The 22,840-nt window shown below is 44.0% G+C and overlaps 1 protein-coding gene across 9 annotated transcripts in view; it reads left to right on the top strand.

Annotated features, from left to right (window-relative positions):
• The window catches only part of SIPA1L2 (signal induced proliferation associated 1 like 2), a 492,084-nt gene that overhangs the window by 97,958 nt on the left and 371,286 nt on the right, over positions 1-22,840 (top strand). Inside the window, exon 3 of one of the 9 annotated variants that reach the window (XM_029593855.1) lies at positions 5,417-5,472. The exons of the other annotated variants lie outside the window; for them this stretch is intronic. The gene's annotated coding sequence lies outside the window, so the exon portion shown is untranslated. The remainder of the gene's footprint in view (positions 1-5,416; positions 5,473-22,840) is intronic. 9 annotated transcript variants of the gene reach the window in all.

Here is a 22,840-nt window from a genome sequence, read left to right as displayed (position 1 = left end):
GGCTGGGTTAGGTAGGGGAAGGGAGGGGAAGGTGGGGGGAGGGCGAAGGAAAGTTCCCTCCGAGGCCGCTCCGAAATCGGAGCGGCCTCAGAGGGAACAGGCAGCTCGCGCTGAGCTCGACGTGCGCAGGTTGCACAAATGTGCACCCCCTTGAGCGCGCTGACCCCGGATTTTATAAAATACGCGCGGCTACGCGCGTATCTTATAAAATCCAGCGTACTTTTGTTCACGCCTGGTGCACGAACAAAAGTACGTGATTGCGTATTTTTTAAAGATCTACCCCTAATGTTTTAGGACAGCAGTTTGTAATGCAGAAGTTCTATTTCATTAATTTTCACATACTAGTCAGTGAGTTGTCTTAAGATACTTAACATCTCTCGTTACTTATTACTCATTCTTCAAATATTCTCTTTGTCTTTGATGTTTAAGTTCTCTGCATTCTGATGTTTTTAAGTTAGATGATAAGCATTTTTGAATAGCCAAGTTTCTTGTGGCAGGAAATAACCAGGTAAAAATCCTGGAGATGGGTGTGCTATGGTGTGGTTTGGATGGCACCAAAGGAAGCCAACGAGAAATTTCAAAATTGAAAATGCATATGAACTGTAAGGTCTTCTATAACTTGGTAAGAATATTGTGCTGCATTGGCTGTTTTCGTTTATTCTGCCCATCTCTCAAGCAACTTTTTCACTTTATGGTGATCTCTATTCCATTGGCCAAGAAAAGAAAGCTACCACCCGCACATTTGTTATATAGGTTATTTGGTGATCCACCATATCTTTTTTTTATTGTAGAAAAAGTCTCACATTTTTAAACCTACCCCATGGTTGTGATTTCACAACACTCACATCGTTAAGGGGTGCATTTTAACCACCAAAATTGATGTATTTGTGTGTGTGTGTGTTTGTATGGGGGAGGTTTTTTGTTTTGGGAAGCGGGGTTTGGGTGGTGATGTGTCTGAGTATGGAATATGGTAAGGCTTGTGGGTGGGGGATTGTGTGTGTTTTTAACATAGGGCCTAACCACTGACTAAACAGAGAAATAGACTGTTCTCACCCTGAACTCTGAACATTGGTCTTATGACTAGAACTATATTATTTGGCCAGAACAGAGGGGACTTAATCAGACTGTTTCCAGCATGAAGTGCGAGCCCTTGCTGGCGGTTCCTGATGCTGGACTGTTGGTGATCTCTCTAATCTGAACTACCTCTCCCTCCCCCCATATCTCACAGCCTGTTAGCCCACCATAGTTAGGGACCAAGTTCCCTAACCCCATCCTCTGCTGAAGCTGGCAAGGGAGTCCTTTTACAATCCCTCTCCTTGTCTCACAGAGCATCCATGCTATGCTGTAGGCTGCCAAGAGATTGCAGTTGAAAGGGGGGATATATTAAATACCAATTTTATCTTGTAGTTTCTTTGGTCAACTGTTCTTTAATATAAATATCTCTACAGTAGAAATGTGTGGTTCATTTATTGACAATCATAATTTTAGTGATATGAAAAATAAGATCACAATATGGGGGTTGTGTATGGGGGAGAGTGTGTGTGTGGTTGTGTGTATGTGGAGTGTTTGGCCATGTGGGGGGATGTGGGAGATGTGCATGTGTGTTGTGTGGAACGTGTGGGGTAGATTATAGTGGGGGAGAACATTAGTAAATATTTATGGTTTGCGCATGGAGGGTGTGTGTGGGAGAAGTGTGTTGGTGTTTTCCGCGGGGGGGGGGGGGGGGGGGGGAGGGGAGGGGTATAGGGTGTGTGTGGTGTTGAGTTTAGGGATTATGAGTGCTTTATAGCTCTGGGTTGTGTATATGGAAGAGTAGCCTAGTGGATGAAGCAACAGGCTGTGAACCAGGGAAGACAGGGTTCAAATCCTGATGAAACTCCTTGTGACTTTGGGCTAGTCACGTCACGCTCCATTACTTCAACCACAAATTTAGATTGGGGATAGGGAAATACCTACAGTACTTGAAGGTAATCTCCTTTTGAAGAATCAAAATAAATACCACTTCTTATTGTTATTATTTGAGGTGTGGGTATATGCGAAGGTAGGTGTAGGGGTTGTATGTGCATGTGGGCATGGGAGGGATTTTGTGTGTGGGTGTGGGCAGGTGTGTAGGGAATGTGGGTTGTGTGTGGAAGAGTGTACGGAGGGGTGTGTGTGTGTGTGTTGGGGGGTGTTTTGGGAGCAGTTTGTGTGGGAGAGCATGTGGGAGAGGTGAGTTTGTGAGTAAGATAGGTGTTTACAGGCCTGGATTTCTTAGTAAGGCCTGTGCCTAGAGTGGCAAAAATCTGAGGGGGGGGGGGGTGTGTAGTAGGTTGGCTGAAGATCTGTAGTATTCTAGCTTGCTGAATCTCACTCAATACAGAACTACCCTCCTTGCACTGATTCTTGAGATCCCTTTTCCTTATCCAATAAAAAGAAAATAAATTATAGGGACCCAAGCAAGTTTGGAAAACTACTTTCTTATTTTTTTAATGTACAATAAAAAAATTAGAAATGTTTTTTAATGTGCATCAGAATTTTCCGATTCTTGCTGCAGAATCTGAGGCAGAATCTTAGACTTTCTGTTCCCTGTTGTCTGTCCTTCCAGGACGGTGGTAGGGAAGCGAGGGGGTTGGGAGTGTGCAACAGCACCAATAGTGCCTAGAGGTAGCAAAAACCTAAATCCATCACTGGGTGTGTAATGTGGGGGAGTGTGGGGTATGTGTGAGTGTGAGGGCCTGTGGGGGTATGGGATGTATGACTTGGAAGTGTGGGGAGCTGGTTTTGAAAGCATTCTTTGCCAGTTTCTCTGCCTGTGTTGCTCTGTGGAAAGTGCTGGAAGGTTGCATGTGTATGGGGGGGGGGAAGGGGTGGGGGGGAGGCATGTTTTGAATGGAGTGTGGTCAGCATTCCAACTGTTCAAACGGCTTCCTATAGAAAGCAATGGGAAATGTTGTTGGATGCTCAGATCTCTGAAAATACTGACCCAATGTTTCTGGATTTTGAACTCATCGAGGATATATACATTTTCTTTCTGCATGCAAACTCTAGTGAATTGCCACCCCTTTTTTGAGATTGATTGTGCCTTTGGATGGACAGACCAATGGACATTGATCCCTTTGATATAATTCTTCACAACATTCCATGTGTTGGGAGGCATAAAAAGGCATTTCTTAATGGCAGTGGGTCTTTGTGTCCGGAATAGGGAAGACAATAAAGAGAGCGCTATGGTTAACCCAAGTAGGAGAAAAAGTAAGAGCAACACAATCTAAAGTGGCCCGAATTGCTGAATTAGCCTGCAGTAACACAATCTCTAAACCAGCAGTTCTCAAACTCAAGGTTGCAACCCATTACGAGGTCATGGTGCCCTTCCCATTCCTGCACTCCCCATTCCTGTTCCACGGGGTTGGAAGCACCGTGCGGCTCTTAAGAGGTGGTACTCATCCTGCTCTGTTCTCATGAGCAGTGCACCACACCGTTTAAAGTGACCGAGAGGGTGGGTGAGTGAACAGTGGAGCCTGAAGGCTGAGCAAGAGAGAGAAGAACAGAGCCTGAAACGTGGCTCGGGCGGTGATCTTGAAACATGGCATGGGCTGTTGTCTTGAAGTGGGGTACATGATTTTGAGGTCTTGATATCTTTTTGCCAAAACAGTGCTACAGTTTGACATCATAGCAGCACCATTTTTTCTGATCTTAGGCTGGTTCAGAGGGGCAACATCTGTTCAGTGCACCCCATGAAGCAGACCAATAACTTACTGGAGCCAACCAGAGTGGCTTTTCCCATAACTGTACTGGATTGCTCTGCTTGGGTCCTGCCATTGTTCTGATGCCAAAGATGCTGATTCTGCTGCTTGGTAGGGATGTGCATTCGATGCTCTATTTGTTTCATTCATTGTAGCGGTATATGCATACCTCATGGATTTATAATATGCTTGTAACTCGTTAACAAACGAGTTACGCATGCACTGTAAATCCGCGAGGTTTGTGTGCACTGCTGCAACAACTGGAACAATGAATACCCATGCCTACTGCTGGGAGCTGTTGTTGGCTGAGTTTATGTTGGCATTTCTGAGGAAGGATGACCCATCCCTTGGGATCAGCTCCTTTTTTGCCTCTCTAACTGCCCTGGCCTTCTTCCCCAATGCTTCTGGGTTTCCCCACTAGATATTTTCTTGGTGAAAGAAAAGAGGGAGCTGGGATCATCACCATGTCAAAGGCTTTTGACATGGTGATGTCTGGTTAGGTGGCTGCTGTTCAGTTTATTCACAGATCAGGTAAAACACTGGCAGTGGTGATTGGAGCTGTCTCAAGTTTGCCCTGCTAATGTGCATTGACCCTGCTCTGGAGACATCTGTAGGAATAAGAGTGTAATCTAATTTCCTTATGCATTCATCCTCTCTACTGGGACTGCCATCAAGGTACTTATTGTGCCTGAAGTTGAATAGTACTGTAAGCCACCTTGCATTTCATTTGCATCCAAAAGTTATTTTTATAAGGTCACCAAATGTGACTTTCTTCTTTCTTGTGATGTATGCTTCTGTCCATGCTTTATTTTTTTTTTCTTTTACGTTAAACCAGGGCTTCCCAAACCTGTCCTGGGGACCCCACAGGCAGTCTAGTTTTCAGGATATCTGCAATGAATGTGCATGGGATAAATTTAGCTACATTGAAAACCCACTGTTTACTAAGTTCTCTTTCATGTTCATTGGGGATATCCTAAAAACCCAACTGGACAGGTTTGGGAAGCCTTGACTTAGAAAAAGATCTCTGGTGCATTGCCTGTGGGCTGCTGAATGACTTTTGGATGACAGTGACTTTAGCTCGGTGCTGACTTTGAGCCAGATTTGAATTAGTGACCTAGAAGTAGAAGGCTCTGTGTTGCTTTGCCAAACCCCTGAGAAGTGAAAAGATTGAGGTTCATATTCAGAGAGCCAGCAAGTGGGAACTTTAGCTAAAATTACCTGGATGACTTAACTCTCATATTCAGTGGAAATGCAGCCAGTTATGCATTTTGCTGAATATAGCTGGATAAAGTACAATTAATCTGGATAAAGGTATCTGGATACCTTTAGGACTACTCTACAGCACGATCAGACTTATCCAGATAACGCTGAATAGTGGCATTATCCGGCTAAGTTATTCAAGCAAATTTAGCTTCACTCCGGAATGCCCCTGGATTTATCAAGCTAAAAAAATACCTGGAAAGTCTGAGGTGGACAAACCGTTTCAGCAGAGACCTCATTATAATAAAACATGAACTGTGTGAAAACCATTCAGAGCTTTTGTTCTGCATCTCTGCAAAAAAAACAAACCCAAAAAAAAAACAACCCAACAAATTTAAACTTAGTGTTCGTGAGTGTGTTTGATCGAACTATAAAATAAATGCAGAAAAGATTTGTGTAAATTTGGGTCTTTGCATTCCCCACTCTCTTTCCAGCTCCTGATGGTGGCGTAGCTTAGTTCCAAAAACCAGAGATGTGCCAGAAATGTAAGGTAGGCCTCCTCCATTTGGAAAAGCTTTTTTAATAGTTTTATCTAGGGTATGGCAGCCAGTGTTTTATACCTGTTTTTTTTTAAAACATAAATTTTACCCAGTAGTGAAGTGAACAGTCAGAATATCTCTGAAAAAAAAGTAGTGCATGTTTATATCTCGACTTTTCAGAATTTCTTCAGATTCTTCATAAAGAGTGAATACAGAGTCGTCGTTCCAGAATCTGAGCGAGATCTTCATGCGGAAGTCATTCTGGCTCATTTTGGTTATAGCTTGGCCGGCCACCGAGGTTATCTTTTTGGATTTTCTTTGAAGGCTAGTGCACAGGAAAAGAGGCTGAGGCTGAAGGAACGTGGCTGTTGAGGGGCAAAAAGCCAGAAGTACTGCAGGCCACGAGAGAATAAAACTAGCAAAAATCAAAAGCTTAGAGTTCAGTTTTGTATCTCGTAGCATATAATAAAGAGATGAAAAAATCTCAGCAAGTTTTTTTTTGCAAAAAATTATTTCCTTACAGAAGTATGTGTTAATGTGATTACTGGTCATTTAATGATTTGTCTTTTTAGCAAATGTAAGCAGTTGCCTTGGCTGGTCATGCTGAAGTGACTAGCTGAATGTTTGTTGCTCCAGTTTGATCATGTAGTTCTTGGAACATCCTTCTGAAAAGATCATGTTCTGCCTTGGTATTTAAGCCAACTTATTATTATTTAATTTTTCAACAATAGTTGCTCTATTTAAGTTTAGCTAGTGGTACAGTAAATGTGCAAATGTTTCTGCAACCAAAGAGAAAGGCAAAGACAACAGTCCTTAGAGTACTTTGACATGAACTCTGGTTGATTCCAAATCTCCACTTTCCTCGCTGCCCTAAACCACTGAAAAAAAATGTCCCGCACATAAAATTGTAAAAGTGGTTCTAGAACGTGTACACCTCTCTTCCAGAATGTGCACCTTTTGTTGCCTTTTAGCTGGGAAATGAAATGCCTTAAACCAGTGTTTCTTCTGTGATATCCTTCCATGCTTGCTTTTACGCTCATTCACCCCGACTTGAGTTTCATATGGCAGTGCTGGCACGAGGATGTCCAGCCACCCTAGGCGGTGATCTCACTCTCTCTCCCCGACGCCCCCCCCCCCCTCCCCGATTTGCACTATTGGTGATTTTCACCTGCCTCCACTTCACACTGTGCGACTCCTTCTTGCCTTGGTGTCGACCTATGGCGCCCCGCCCCATTCCTGCCTAATACGTCTGCCTAATAAGTCCTGCCGGCCCTTTCAAACGGTGATTTATACGCAGCGATGGGGCTTTCTGCTCGGAAATCCTTTTGAAAATCAGGCTCTGTCTGTGTAGTTCTGGGCCCTAGGTGACAGTAGTTCTACTGCTTGATGCAATAGACACGGTGAGACCCAATCATGCTAATTCATTTTGGTCTGGGGAGAGGCGGGGGAGCAATAGTGGGGAAATGTTCAGGATTTGCCTACAAACAAGTATTCACCAGCTATATTCAGCAGCAATCAATGGATATTAGTGACGGGCCAGAAAAAATGATACTCTGTGCACACAGGTGGAGGAGCCACCAGAGAGACACTGTTTATAGCCTTCATTCATCCCACAAATGTAGTTGCTCAAATACATATGTGCTTTTCATTTGCTTTGGGGAACTCTCAGGCATGAATCCATTTATTCTGATTTCAGACCCTTTATTTCTTACGGAAATCTTTATTATTTATTTTATTTTACTTAACATGTTTAACCCCTCCCCCCCAGATATGGGAGAAAATGGAAAACTAGGCAGAGCAAATTATTTTCTTTACCTCCAAAAATCTTGTAACATCCTCTGCTTAGTTATAAGAACTGGAGAAGGTACTGTTTTGTTTTTTTTCCTTATTTAACCATTCTTGGACAGCATGGTCAGGCAGCTCTACCAGTTCTTGCTGGTTGGAGGGACCCTGCCTTCAGGTTGCACCCTCGGTTCTGCATTTGGGCCAGCAGGAGCTGCCATGGAGTATCAGCTGGTTTTTTTTTTCTTTCTTTCCCAAGCATGAATGGGCTAGAAGTAGCACTTTCTAAAGGACCAGTGCTGCATTTCCCATTGGGGATTCAAGACACTCATCTTTTAAGAACAGTCTGGGTCTACTCCAACCCCTACACAAACCAAGATGACTATGGGCTGGATTTTAAAAAGGTTACACGCACTGGGCCTATTTTAAAAAGGCCCGGCGACGTGCGTAAAGCCCCGGGATGCGTGTAAGTCCTGGGGCTTACAAAAAGGGGCGGTCCGGGGGTGTGGCGGGGGCATGGCCAGAGGCCTCTGCATGGCTGCTGGGCTGGGGATCGTGTGCCGGCAGTCGGCCAGCATGCACAACTTACTTCAGCCCCAGGGCTGAAGTAAGTTTTAAAACAAGAAAGAAAACAAGAAAAAGGTAGGGGGGAAAAGGCGGGGGAGGTAGGGGAAGGGAAGGTTGGGGGGGGGGTGTGGAAAGTTCCTTCCGAGGCCGCTACGATTTTGGAGTGGCCTGCGAGGGAACGGGGAAAGGCAGCACAGCTCGGCGCACGCAAGGTGCACAATTGTGCACCCCCTTGCGCACGCCGACCCCTGATTTTATAAATTGCGCGCGCAAGTTATAAAATTGGGCATACGTGTGCAAGCGCCGGGTAGTGCACACATGTACGCCCATGCGCAACCTTTTAAAATCTACCCCAAAATTGGCAAACTGCACAGCGTTCATATCCATGAGGACTCAATCTTATTGACTGATTCTAGCACTAGACAGCAGAGCCACACCTAGCTAGTATAATGTAGTGGACTTTTTGAGTTTTTGTTATGTACATTAATATTTAGTATTGTTTGTATGGCAGGAAGGATGGGAGTGATAAAGGGTAAATGAATATATTGCAGGGGGGAGAGAGAGCTGAGGTCTTGAGTCTCTTTCTTACTTTTCTTTCTCCTGCAGTAGCAGGATCACCACGTAGTGCTGATGAAAAAGAAGAGCAACTTGTAAGATACATCACTTAAATCCTTCCCAACCTCCATCTTTAACACAATGCCAAAGAAAAGAGAGAAAACAGATGGATGAATTGTTGAGAAGGGAAAAAGTAGCAATGAAAAGTCGAGTAGGATGACAGTAGCAATGAAAAAATCGACACAGAATGGCAGAAAACTGATCATTAAAGAAAGTTAGCAATACTGTAACCAATTCCATTATCTGTCTTCATATGAGTCTTGCCAAGATGTTACACAATTGCTTCAAAGATCTGTTGGTAACCCATCTGTTGTTCATGCATAAAGTATGTGTTGGACAGATACTGTATGTAACCTGTGTTGACTGGAGGAGGGAGGAGAGAAGAGAGCTTGTTCAGTCTTTGAAATGTTGCGCAGCGACCCATACTTATCAAAATGTTACAGGCTTTCCTCTCTTCCTTCAAAGACAGTGGGTTCTATGACACGAGCATGCACTACAAACATAATGTTGCACTTACAGTCAGCCATGCCAATGCAGCCATGCCTAGCACTCAGAAACGATGAATAGCTTATATTCATTGGCCACCTGAAAAGTGCCTGGCATGAGGTAGCCTCTTGCAGGACCTAGGGTAAAATATCATCCATGTTTTCTGGAATGCCATTTCCTAGTGTCTACTGTTTTGACCAGTGAGAACATGTTAATTGGATCTGGAAAAACAAAGACTAGTCAGCTATCAAATAGATGTGAAAGTTTAATACATTTATTAAAACCATGAAAGCACACTTTGGGTGGGAAATAGGTATGCACAATATGGGAGGCATCAACTTTAGACTGTCGTCTTGCGAGATGTTCACCATTGGAGCTATATAAACCTAACAATGTTTTGCTTTTACTTATTTTGCTTGCAAGATCGAGCAGAAATGGGTACCTTGTTTGAGAGCACAGGGCAGCCTTCATCTTTTCCGCATCAGCTTCTGCCATTTTTTTTTTTTTGTCAATCAGTCCGGCAATGAGGCGCACTGGTTCTGCATGTGGTCGCAAGGGTTGCCGCAACCCTCTTCCGCATTTGGGTTTCAAGTGCCTTTATCCATTTAACAGTGCTGATAAGAGATGATGGTATAAAGGATGTCAGTATAAGAGTGGCAGGAAAAGAATGGTAGGAATTGGGAAGCGACTGCCTGCCTGGCTGCTTTTACAAGAAACACCATCGTATTGAAGCTCCCTTGTACGGATGAGCAACTCACCCTCTTGCTTGTTGTCATTTTTTAACATGTTTTGTGACATATAAACATTGTTAAGTTTACTGTTAATAATACCCACTTCCACCTGGGTCCTATGGAAAGGCGAGATGAGAGACGTGCGTCATTACCATATGTTCTGTGTACAGATGTAAGCGCTTTACGAGTGGCAGGATTAGTAATTAGACACAAGAAATCCTTTATGACTATACTGTACGTGCTCCTGTTGAGATGCCATTATTCTTTCATGAGATAAGGAGATGTCCATAGAATGAGTACGGTGTGCTAGCCAGAAGGATTTCTTAAATGCAGTTTCCCTAATCTTTCAGTCAGTAGATCTGTTTGGTTATAGAATGTAGAGCTCTGTTGGTTGGAAAGGAAATGGCCTTCCTTGATAGGCCACGCAGCTGATAAGGAACTATGGAGGAGGCAGAGTATAGAGTGTGAAGGGTACCTTTGCCCATTTTTTACTTATACATACTGGAAAACCTTCTCTAATTCTCTTGTTTTATATATTTATTTATATTCTTTTTTATACCGAAGTATAGCTGTGTGCCTTCACCCCGGTTTACAGAGTAACAACATTATACAATGAACATGTTATAAGAAATAACGCAGTACAGATAACAGAACTATAACATCTCGGCAAAAGGCAGAGTATAACATGTTATCAGGAGACAATTTAAGACTTGGTTATAAGAAACTTATTAAAGGAACTTTAGGGTTCAAGATGAAAAATTGATATTAATCATATATAAAATATATATGAAGTTAGGATAACCCTTTAACACGATTAAAGTTATCCAGATAACCTAGCTCTGCCTCTGATTTATCTGGCTAAATTTTACCTGTCTAAACACCTATTTCACAGGCGGTGAGTGCGGCCTATAAATATTTTAATAAATGGTAAATAAATCCTGTGGTTTGCTCAGCCAAGTCTTGATGCTAGCAGGACAGACCCTTTTAATATGGACCTCCTATGTAAATACATTTTGCCATAAATGAAAGATTTCTGGTTTTCATTTTCCTTTTTTTCCTCATTGTGCCCTGTGGAAATGAGTCATGGAAGTGCTCCTGAGTTTATTTAAACGTGACCGTGTCCTGGCTGGAGTTTCAGCAAGTGTTTCTGGCCACTTGCCCTTGGTTTCAGCTGACATGGCAGCGGAGGCTTGCCCTTTGTGTGTTGCTGATTACAGCATGAGGGTGACCCTGCATAGCTGAAGAGGACTGAGATTTACATAGAGAGCAATGACGTTGCACGTGAAGAATTCTAGAAGCTGTGCTGGTCCAGGAAAATACCAGAATATTTCTATGCTGTGATACCTTCATATTGGTTCAGTGAAAAGGATGTGGTGCATAAGCTTTTGGGACCACAGAGATCCCTTCTTTTGATGTGACACTAAGGGCCGGATTTGCTTTCTCCCATTCCGTGTCTGTGGGAATATCTGAAGCCCTAAGGGGCTGATGCAGTAAGATACGTGTTGAAACTGGGCATTTGAATTGAGCGCCTGTTTTCCTAGCGCGCACGCAGTCACATCCCCTGGGCGCTCGATGCGGCATTTAAATGAGGGGGTGCGTAAAAAAAAAGGACGCGCTAGGGGAGAATTGGGCGTTCCTAGCGCCCAACTGCCTCGGGTGCCCACAATTGCGACGGGCGCTCAGTACGAGCATCCGTTTACATCCTGGTTCTTCTGGCCAGTTTTGCTGAGGCTGCTGAAGATGCAAGCGCTCCTTCCTCTGGGCATCTAAATTGTGCATCCAGAAGATTTTTTTTTTTAATTGAGCCAATATACATTTATTTTTCAATGCTGCAAGCAGTAAATCTAAGTATATCAATGATGCTAAGTAGGAGGAACCACAGAGGGACTGTAATTTTAAATTTCTCATGAGCCCTTGACTCACAGATTTAATTTGTCACCTCTGGGGCTGGAGTTAAATTTGCTGTGTTAAAACGTGGGTGTTGGGTGCCCAGCGATTTTCTGCATTGAGGGTAATAGCTAATAGCCTCACTAACATGGCATTTCCATGTAATGGGCATTTGTTTGGGCGCGCGTTTGGGACACATAAAATCTCCTTATTGCTTTGGGTGCTAGCCCAGCACTGACAAAACGCGTGCCCAACTGCTCGTAAACCTGTGCCCTAGGCTGGGTGCACTTTATTGCTTTGTCACCTTAGTGTGAAAGAAAGAAAAACATTTCTAGCTAGAGCTAAAGGCTGGGGGGTAGGAGAGGAGATTCCCACTGTAGAGGTCTTTAAGAGGTGGCAGATGGAGCTTAGATTAGCAGTAATTAATATCACTTGAAATAAGTGCTCCATGAGTGAAGCTGTTAGAAATCTTATAAACTGGGTATCAAGGCAGCTCCCAATTAGAACTCAAAGGAGAGTGTTTAAAGGTTCCCATCATGAATCTAATGTCTTGGGTTAGTCCATTATTTGTAGAATTTGTTTACACACACACACGCACTCATTCTCTCTCTCATACACACACTGTCTTTCTCCTATACACACACACACGCACTCATTCTCTCTCTCATACACACACTGTCTTTCTCCTATACACACACACACGCACTCATTCTCTCTCTCATACACACACTGTCTTTCTCATATACACACACACACACACACAAATATATAGGAATATATATACTAGCTGACACCTGTGGAAATTCCCCAGAGGCCTCTCTGACTTGCCCTCTCACCGACCCCAGCATGACTTAACCCTCCCACGCCGAGCCCTGCTACCAGCCTACCCAGCCCCATCACAGCCTGCCCGCCCCCATCCCGGCAGGTCCAGGAGCAGCGAAGTCTTCCTCCTTCCCCCAAGCCCCAGCCATCGGCCCCCAGCTGCAGCACAGCCACCTGTGGAAATTCCTCAGAAGTCTCCTATTTATTGCCCTGCAGCTCCAGCCCCACCACAGCCTTCCTTCACCCCCTCCCCCCCCCCCCGAACGCCTCCAGCCTTCTGAGGCCAATCCCCTCCCCCCCCCCCCCAGTCACAGCACAGCCTGGCCCCTACCAGCTTGAGCCCCAGGCACTCGACCTCCAGATACCAGACTCGTTCTCTGAGGGCGAGGAGCTCTTTCCACTGTGCGCACATAAAACCTCTCACCAACGGGTAGATAATCATACATGTGGCACTCGGTGCAAAAGACTGGATAGCCCTCCCCCCTCCTCCCTCACTGCTAGACTACTGTTTGCATCTTAATTTTGTTCAGGTGTTAGCAATTTCACATTTCTAACAAGTTGTTTCAAAAGCATTGCTCACGCCAAAATGGCCACGTACGCGCGTTCGTACCCGTGCACGTGTCCAGAAGAAGGGGGCAGGGCATGGGCATTCCAGGGTGAGATGAAGACTTATGCACATAAGTCCGCATTTGAAACAAGCTGACTGTGGCGCGTGTCGGCATGTTATCCATGTGACTTTTACTTCTGGTCCTGATGAGGAGCAAGTCGGAAGATCTTGAGTGTTAGGGGGTTTAGCACAGCGTGAGGGGGCTTGCAGGATGAAGACCTCCATGTGAACTGGGCAAACCGGTGGACTACTTGCAAAAAACTGGTTTTTCCCTTGCGCAGGGGGGTTTTAAAATCCGCCTGAATCTGCACGTAAAAGCTGCTAAAGCCCAAGCCAAAATATGCGTGGGAGGGGTGCTTTAAATGCTAAGCGTGTAATCGCGAGCACAGTTTCAAATTGCAGCATTTCTCTGCTCGTGCGCCGATATGCATGTTTAGGGGTGCACACGTGTTCCTGTTAAAATTACCCTGCAAGGGAGCAGGGATAAAGTACTTTTAATTTGTTTGTTTAATTTTTATTTTTATAACACTTTAACAACTTTTTTCAGCGTACATAAAATCTTAGTACAGTCCTAATAGACGGCGCACGGCTATTTACAAATAACAGAGCCATTCACATGTAGCTGCAGAAACAAAAGTATGACAAAGCTAAAGTAAACAAACTTTACACCAGCAACATAGAAATGAAGGCTGCGTGTAGAATTCCATGTATGGACCCCGAATGTATTGGTATTTAAAGTTTGCATTTTATTTTATATTTGTTTGTCAGGTGATCCTCCAAAGACTACAATTAATTTACTTATCACTACCTGATTACATACATTATTGACCCTCATTTTGAACTCATTTCTTGTTATTGTATTAAATAAATAAATCTGTTGAAAATGTATAAGGAAGTAATGTGTTGGCACATTCCTTCTGTTCCTCTGCTGCTGGAAAGAAGGGGGTTGTGGAAGCTGACATGTGGGAGTTGAAGTCTAGGTTGCTTGCGGTGTTTTCTGGCGTCCTCTGCTGAGGCTGCTGGGAAAAATGTGCAGATGAGCCTGCTGCTCCTCTGCTCAAAGCTAGATGGCTCACAGTGTCTTCTGGGAGAAGTATGCAAATGAGACTTCCAGTTCTCTGTAGCTGGAAACAGTTGGGGGGGGGGGGAAGAGGGCTGTGGAAGCTGAAGACTAGACAACTTGTGGTGTCCTCTAGAGTCCTCAGTTGGGGCTGCTGGGAGAAGTAAGCAAATGAATCTTCTGGTGGTAGAAAGAGTGCAAGGGCTGTGAAAAATAAATTCTAGATGACTTGCAGAGTTCTCTGGAGTCCTCTGCTGGGTGAAATATGTGAATGAGCCTTCCAGTTCTCTGCAGCTGAAAACAGCGCAGGGGCTGTGGAAGATGAAGCCTAGAGGGTTCATGGTGTCCTTTAGAGTCCTCTGCTGGGAAAAGTATGCAAATGAGCCTTCAGTTCCTCTGGTGCGAGAGAGTGCAGGGGCTGTGAAAGCTGGAACCTGGATGGCTTGCAGTGTCCTCTGGAGTCCTCTGCTGGGGTTGCTGGGGAAACTATGCAAATGAGCCTTCCAGTTTTCTACAGCTGGAAACAGTGTGGAAGTTGAAGTCTAGACAGCTCACAGTGTCCTCTGGGAGTCCTCGGCCTCAGTTGCTGGTAGAAGTATGCAAATGAGCCTTCAGGTCCTTTGATGCTAGGAAGAGTGTGGGGATTGGGGAGGGGGGGGGGGGTTATGAAAGTTGAAACCTGGATGGGTCACAGTGTCCTCTGGAGTCATCTGCTGGGAGAAGTATGCAGATGAGCCTTCCAATTCTCTGCTGCAGATAGAGACAACACTTCCCTAAGAGTTTTTGAGGGCTAACACATTTCAGCGATTGTGTTCAGTACCAATGCTTTAGGATTCCTGTTCCTAAAAACTTCCCAGATCTTTTGTGTGGATCACTGCATTGTGCACCCAGGTGCCTGACAACTGTTTATCAGCAGAAAGCTTTTTTGATAAAATAGACTATATCCTAAGTGATGGAAGGATCCAAGTAGCCAGGGAGATGGATAAACTGCCCTTCAAGTTTTGCACTCTTCTGTCTTTCTGTTCTTCCCTTCATTATGCTTGTTCAGGCATCATTTAGTAACAGTAGATTGCAGCACAGGCTCTATATCAGTAAATGTGATCTCCATGGCTGAGTTTACAGCAGGGGGGCAATTGACAAAAGAGATTCTACCCCAGTAGAACAATGCTAAATGTGTGTCTGAGTCCATGGAGTTCCATTAAATTTGCTCGGTTCGACAGAACCAAGTACCCTATGCAGGATGCCTAATGTGGTGTGTCATAGGCACTGACAATGATTTTGTAAGCTTCTTAGTACTTAAGCCTTGCAGCTGTAAAAAAAACCCCAAAAAACAAAAAAACTTGTGGGGTCCCATTGAGACTAAATTTCTCTGAACAAATCCCACAGACCTTTCTTCTAGCTTGGATACTGCTGTTCTTATTTCTTTATTTGCAGCCCTAGCAAAATTTTCTTTGGCACTAACAATGCTCTCAGCATTGCTTCAAATTGATAATTATCATTTGTGCACAGAAGGCATAGTGTAAAAACTTTGGGTGTCTGTATAGTAGAAAAGATGGATGCACATATGTGAGGAGGAATTAGGGGCAATATTTAAGAATCCAGAAAACATTTGAGAAACAGGGGTTGTACAATACTGTTCTGTGGTTTCCTTGGGTCATGTCCTTCCAATGGATGAGGAATGAAGGGCATTAGATTCACATTGCTTAAAAAGTACCCACAAAAGCCTGCTTAGGAATATATCAATCAGTGCAACAGAAATGCAACCATTTGTGATTTTTTATTTTTTTTCTCTTGGTTTAGCAGATACTGTTGCTGGCTCTGACTTGTAGTTATCTGAGTTGGGAAGGAAAAAAAGAGTAAATAGTTTGGCTGATATGTCAGCATAATTCTGGTGAGTCATTGCGATAGTTTCCAGAATCGGGGGGAGAAATAAACACATATGTTCAAAGAATAAGCATATGTATGGGAGCAGCTTTAAAAAAAAAAAAAAAAGCAGTAAAGCAAATAGGCATTGGAGGAGAGTTCTAAGGGTCAGTGCAGACGGCTGCAAGTCTAGACATGAGGGTTTTCATTCTGGCTCTTCTAGTGGATCTACTTGGATAGTTCTCTTCATGAGTGAGCACTGGGTTCTCAAGTTTATAAAAGAGCTGTGTTGGTTCTGGTGTTTTAAATATCCGTCACAAAGATTGGTTTGTATTTTTACTTTTGATATTCCCAGACTGAATTATTTCTTTTGTCCTTTTGGTTGAAAATGTCAGGTGAAGTCAAAAAGAAGTAGTCACTTATCAGTCTTGCAGATTAAGAAAAAATAAAATAAAATAAAATAAATAAAAAGAGGACGGTGTGTTGTGCAGGAGAGGTGGCAGCTTGTTCGTTCATCAGCAGTGCTAACTGCTGCCACGAAGAGGTCCTAGCTTTGAATCCCGAGCTAGCTGAGGATGGGGTGGAAGCAGAATTCACAACCCCTGGGAGGAGTGACACCTAGTGGCCAAACTGAGGGAACTTATAGAATAGGGGTGGGCAAATCCGATCCTTGAGGGCCACAAACCAGTTGGGTTTTCAGGATATCCCTAATGAATATGCATGCAATAGATTTGCATATTCATTAAAGATATCCTGCCATGGCCAGTCTCAGCGAGGGAGAGTGATATGAAATTAGGACAAAATATCCTGGGTAGTAAATGAGGAGCTTACTATGCCAGATCCCAGCTCTAGTTCTGAAGTATAAGGATGTAGGAGGAAACTACTGAACCCAAAGGAGAAAGAAAGAGAGAAAAAAATTCCTCCTTCTCCTTGACCCAGGTGCACAGCTATTTTCAAGTTTAGTCCTTTTTTTTTTTTTTGTTCTATTTTAAGTTAGTCCTGCTATCCACCTCTTGAGTGTGCTGCAGCAACTTATTGTTTTGTATTTTGTCAAGTTTAGTCCTATTGTTAGCTTATTCAAGTTGACTCCTGTCCATCCTTCTCCCCCAGACTAGAATTGTTAGGCTGCCATATCTATTGGAACCTGACTATATGTTACTATTTTAATATGCGGGTGGATTTTAAAAGCCTTGCTCGCTGGCGCGCCTATTTTCCATACGCCGCCGGCGCACACAGAGCCCCAGGACGCGCGTAGGTCCCGGGGTTTTTGGAAGGGGGCGTGTCGGGGGCGTGTCGGGGGCGTGTCGGGGACGGGACCCGATGACGCTGCGTTTCGGGGGCGGGGCGCGGCATTTCGGGGGCAGGACCTGGGGCGTGGCGCCGGCCCGGGGGTGTGGTCCAGGCCTCCGGACCAGCCCCCGGGTCGGAGGACGGCGCGCCAGCAGTCTGCTGGCACGCGTAGATTTACGTCTGCTTCTCGCAGGCGTAAATCTATGGACAAAGGTAAAGGGGAGGTTTAGATAGGGCCGGGGGGGGGGGGGTTTAGGGAGGGGAAGGTGAGGGGAGGGCGAAAGAGAGTTCCCTCCAAGGCCGCTCCGATTTCAGAGCGGCCTCGGAGGGAATGGAGGAAGGCTGCGCGGCTCGGCGCGCGCCGGCTGCCCAAAATCGGCAGCCTTGCATGCGCCGATCCAGGATTTTAGAGGATACGCGCGGCTATGCGCGTATCTTATAAAAATACAGCGTACTTTTGTTTGCGCCTGCTGCGCAAACAAAAGTACGCAATCGCGCAGTTTTTAAAAATCTACCCCATGGTGAACTTTGTCAAGGGTTAATTTTGTATTCAGAAAGGTGGATAATAAATCCAAATAAATAATGCAAATTGCTGCTGCAGTTTTTGCAACAACCCTGTCAGGGACATTGTAAGCCAGTATTGTGCAAGTGTTTATTTCACTCAGCGCACTGTGGTACTCTGCAATTTGTTGCCAGAGGATATGGTGAAAGCATTTAGCATAGCAGGGTTTAAAAGGGTTTGGACAAGTTCCTGGAAGAAAAGTCCATAAACCATTATTAGTCATGTAGACTTGGAGAAAGTCCCTGCTTATTCCTGGTTACGAGCAAGAAGAATTGGATCTGTTCTTCGGGATCTTACCAGCTAGCTACTTGTGACCTGGATTGGCCGCTGTTGGAGACAGGGATACTGGGCTTGGTGGACCTTGGACTTACCCAGTGTGGCATTTCTTATGGTTTTATGTGGGAATGAAGTCTCACTTCAATCACAGAACTTACAGGCCGTTGCAATATCTGCACAGGAAAAACAGGTGCTCAATCATGAGCGCTCGCTTCCCTAACACACGCCCATCTACCTCTCCCGGGCACGCGATGCAGCAGGCAAACAAGCGGCTACGTTAAAGAGGAGGCACTAGGGGAAATTGTGCGTCCCTAGCACCACCTCAGCATTGGGCGTCCAGGGGAAGTGGCTCTGCGTGGGTTAGGAAAACAGACACTCAATTTACGAGCATCCATTTTCCTAACCCGTGACTGTGCATTTTTTTTTCTCGTGTTGCTGCTTTCTGTGGTTCCTCTGCCTTAATACCACAGTATTTTCTGCTTTTTCTAATCAACTTTTGGGCTCCTCAAAACTTAACACCAGCTCCAGGGCTGACATTAGTTTTTGAGGTTTAATATGTGCACATCGGTTATTTTTTATATCAGGGATAGAAGCTATTAGCCTCATCAATATGGCATTTACATGTGATGAGCACTATTGGCTATGTCCTGGTTTGGACGCGCTGATCCCCTTATTGCATTGGGGTTATAGACACATGTGCAACTCTGGTTAGCCTGAGTGCACGCTTGCATTGCATTGTTAGTGGGTAATGAGGAGCTGCAGATCAGGCATGGAGAGAGTGGGCAGTGCAGAAGGTCTTGGAGCGATTGGCTGTTGTGGTTCAATCAGACCTAGGTGTGACAATTGCAATGCTGGGGGGGGGGGGGGGGGGGTGACTTTCACCACTTCAACATGTATTGATAATGGTGCGTAGAGTGCAAGGAAAAGCACTGAGGTCAGCTGAAGTGTCCCTGCAACTTTCTATTTCTAAACATAGGAACAACAGATATATCTTCCATATCAATCAATTTAAAGTACAAGGTTTAGGTTATGGCTTATGGACAACACTACTCGAAGTCATGTTTGGGGAACAAAAAAGGTTAGTACGTTGCAATTAGCTAATGCATCTGTGGTCAAGGCTAGTAGGGTCTTTCAGGTTAAAGTAATCCTCGACAATCGTCTGAATCTAAAGAAATCCATTAACAACACAACCAAGGACTGCTTTTATAAACTACAAGTTCTGAAAAGGCTCAAACTCCTCCTCCATTTCCATGATTTTAGGACAGTCCTCCAAACCACGCTCTTTACCAAGATTGACTACTGCAACGCCCTCCTCCTTGGCCTCCCCATCTCCACCACCAAACCTCTACAGATGCTCTAGAACGTGGCGGCTAGAATCTTAACTAACTATTTTTTTTTACATTTTCCTTATGAAATGCCTTATTAAACATCTGAGAAATAGATATGTCTTCTCTGACCCTGACCAGTTGCGGTCTTTTTGAAAGTTGAAGTAAATTCAGCCATCTTTGAAAAAGATTTACTTCTCGCCCATTAATACCTTTCAGGTATTAAACGTCTCTATCATGTCTCCCCTGTCTCTACTCTTCTCACTTCTCATCTCATCTCATATGGCATTTAGTGCACCATTTTGGTTGCTTTTCTCTGGACCACCTCCAGCCTATCTATATCCTTTCATTTTCATATCTTTTTATTTTTAGGTTTCTGTACTGCCTTTTTTCACATAGAATGGGACCCAAAGTGATGTACAATCTCGTGGAAAATACAAAATACAATAGCAATAAAAAAAAAAAATATTCCCAATATGGATTGCCCTCCTGCCAACTCTCACTAGAGAGTGGGTAAGACCGTATCAAAAGCTAATACATATGTGAATAAATACACTCCCTCTCTAGAATTTTCACTGTGATGCAGACATACATTTCTAATGTAACCATTATAGATCAAAGCTCCATTCCCGGTCTTCCCTCCCCTCCCCCCATCACCCAATCATCCCCAAAGTATTGTGGTTCACCAACAACCTGCAGAGAGGCACTATCTTTCCTTTTTTTCTGCTAATTAATTTAGGCATCCAGCCTTCCTCTGCTCTGTCTATACCCTTATCACATTGTTTTACTAAATTGAGATCACCGGACACTGTCACCACAGGGTCTCTCTCCTGGTCTGGGCACATCAGCTTCTCACCTCCATTGTGTACAGTCTCCTCGCATTTCTGCACTGCAAATGCATGACTCTGCACTTTTTTACATTGAATCTTAACTGCCAAGCATTTGACCGCTCTGCATGGTTTTTTTTTAGATCATTTCTCATCCTGTCCACTTGATTAGGGGCATCTACTCTGTTGCGGATCTTAATGTTATCCGTGAAAAGACCAACTTTTCCTTTTAACTTCTCTGCAGTATCTCTTACAGATATTGAACGGAACCAGCCCCAGGACCAATCCCTGAGGCACTCCACTAATCATTTTTCTCTCCTTAGAATGAACTTCTGTAAACTTCTATTTATCGCACAACCGGTTTCTGCACCAGTGCACCACCTTTGGGCCTTCCCCAGTCTTCTCAGTTTATTAATGAGCTTTCTGTGTGGGACAATATCGGAAACTTTGCCGAAAGCCAAGTAGACCATATCCAGTGCACGCCTTTGATCTAATTCTCTAGTTGAAGAAATTAATCAGATTTGTTTGACATGATCTGCCTCTGGTAAAATCATGCTGCTTTGCATCCTGCCCTATCCCTTTCGTCAGTAGAGCGTTCATTAATTTTCCCACCATTGAGGTAAGACTGGCTGGCCTGTAGTTTCCAGCTTCCTCTTACCACTTTTTTTTTTTTTTGAAGAGGGACCATGTCTACCCACTTCAGTCTCCAAAGATCTTTTGAAGAGGTCCTTCAGTGAACCCACCGAAACCTTTTTGAGCTCTCGTAGTGTCCTAGAATGCATCCTGTCTGGGCCAATGGCTTTGCTCACTTTTAACTTTTTTCTAGTTCTACACAAACACTCTCTTCTGTAAATGTCGCACCTATCCCTTTCCCATATGTACTCCTTCCAACAATCGCCAGGTCTTCTCCAAACTCTTCTTCAGTGGATACAAACAGACGTACTTGTTCAGCCTCACTGCTTTTTCCTCACCTCTTTCCACACACTTCTCCTTGTCTCCTCTCAGTCTTACAGTTCATTTCTGGCCTTCCTCCTTTCACTGATGTACCTGGAAAAAGTCTCGTCACCTAGCTTTTCCTCTTTAGCGATCTTTCATTTGTGCTTTTGCCTCCCTTTTTATTGGACTAACGTTTTAATACTGTATCTGTGACTAGCTTTGAAGAGCAGCGCTCTATTTACAGTTGCACTACTTTTATTTAGAAGAAAAGAAACCCTAACATGCCATCCCTTACTTCTGACATCAGTATCGGAGGCATTGAGGTGTGTCGCATTGTTCTGGGAATATTCTGAGAGCTCAAAAGATGAATTAGTGCAGTCATCCACAGAAAGGCCATGAATCCTCTTCAGTGAATCCTGATGTTCAGGTCATTGGTGCAGAGGTATGTTCCTGAAAAATGTTCCCCCGTGGTTGGAGCAACAGGTTGAGAACCTGGATTTTGAACCCTCTGAGGAGAGAGAAATGCCTACAGTACCTGAATGTAATCTGCTTTGAAGTGGCTGAGCAGTCACACAAGGCGGAACATAAATCAAAAGTTTAAAGTTACCATGCTCTTTTTTTTTGTGATGTGTAATTTTTTGGCTGTCACTTGACTACGACTGCATGTTGTAGATCCTTTGAAATCAGTGGAGCTGTTGGCGCTAGTTTTTGCGTGAAAACCCATGCCAGGTTGCCAGCAGCTGTATCATCCTGGAAGGACTGAATACCAGTGGTTGTCAAACTCTTTTTTTTTTTTTCCTTGAGACCCAGTGGAGGAAAAAGAAAAAAAAAGTTCAGCCTTCGTTGCACATTCCAATCCCCTATTGCTCACTCTCACCATGGACTCCGATGCACCTGCAGCTCTGAATGGCTCAGTCACTTGAACATTACACAGCGCCTGTACTCTTGAACTTCTCAGCTCTCAGTGCGAGAACAGTGCTCAGAGTACGGGTAACCTCGAGACTCGAAAGATCCTGAGATTTGCGTGGAACTAGGAGTCGGCAGCAGAAGCTGTACTTCAGATGGGGATGGGGTGCCATGACGCAGCCACTGCTGTGCGTGACCCAGTACTGGGTTGGAATCCCAAGCTGGAAAACCATTGCTTATAGGACCTTATCAAAGCAGCAATGCCTTTTAGATTATTCTTAAAGTGGCAACCAAGAACAACCTTCACTATTCTTTGCCTTACTGCTTGTGCGCATAGAAATGAGGAAAGAAGCTTTGATAACTTCAGTGTAAAATTATGTTGTTTAAGCAATTATATATAGTTTTGTAAGGACATCTAAACATTTTTTTTAAAAGAAATGAAATATTTGTTGCTACATGAAGTAATAGTGCTCTAGCTAGAGCCTTCGGAATAACTTCACTTTTTTCTTTTTCTCATTTGGTTTTATTTCTTGCTGACCTTCTCTTTTGGGCTAACATTTTTATTTCTTCACGGAAAGGATGGTAGATGGATGGAATGCCCTCCTGGTAGAGGTAGTAAGGACAACGATGGTAATGAAATTCAAAAGGGCATGGGATAAACACACGGAACCTGTAGTGGATAAAGGATGGAGCTGAAGAAAAGAGTAACCCATGTTATCTAGGTTAACCTGTACAGAGCAACAATAACCCTAATAATAATAATAATAAAACCATTCTCTTATTTTCTCTTGTCAAAAATAAAATCATCACTTTTTATGGCCAACACTACCTCACAGT

This window comes from Rhinatrema bivittatum, chromosome 3 (assembly GCF_901001135.1).
Source record: "Rhinatrema bivittatum chromosome 3, aRhiBiv1.1, whole genome shotgun sequence".
NCBI classification, from domain to species: Eukaryota; Metazoa; Chordata; class Amphibia; order Gymnophiona; family Rhinatrematidae; genus Rhinatrema; species Rhinatrema bivittatum.
The sequence above is the reverse complement of the archived record's forward strand: the minus strand, read 5'-3'. Positions and strand labels throughout refer to the sequence as shown.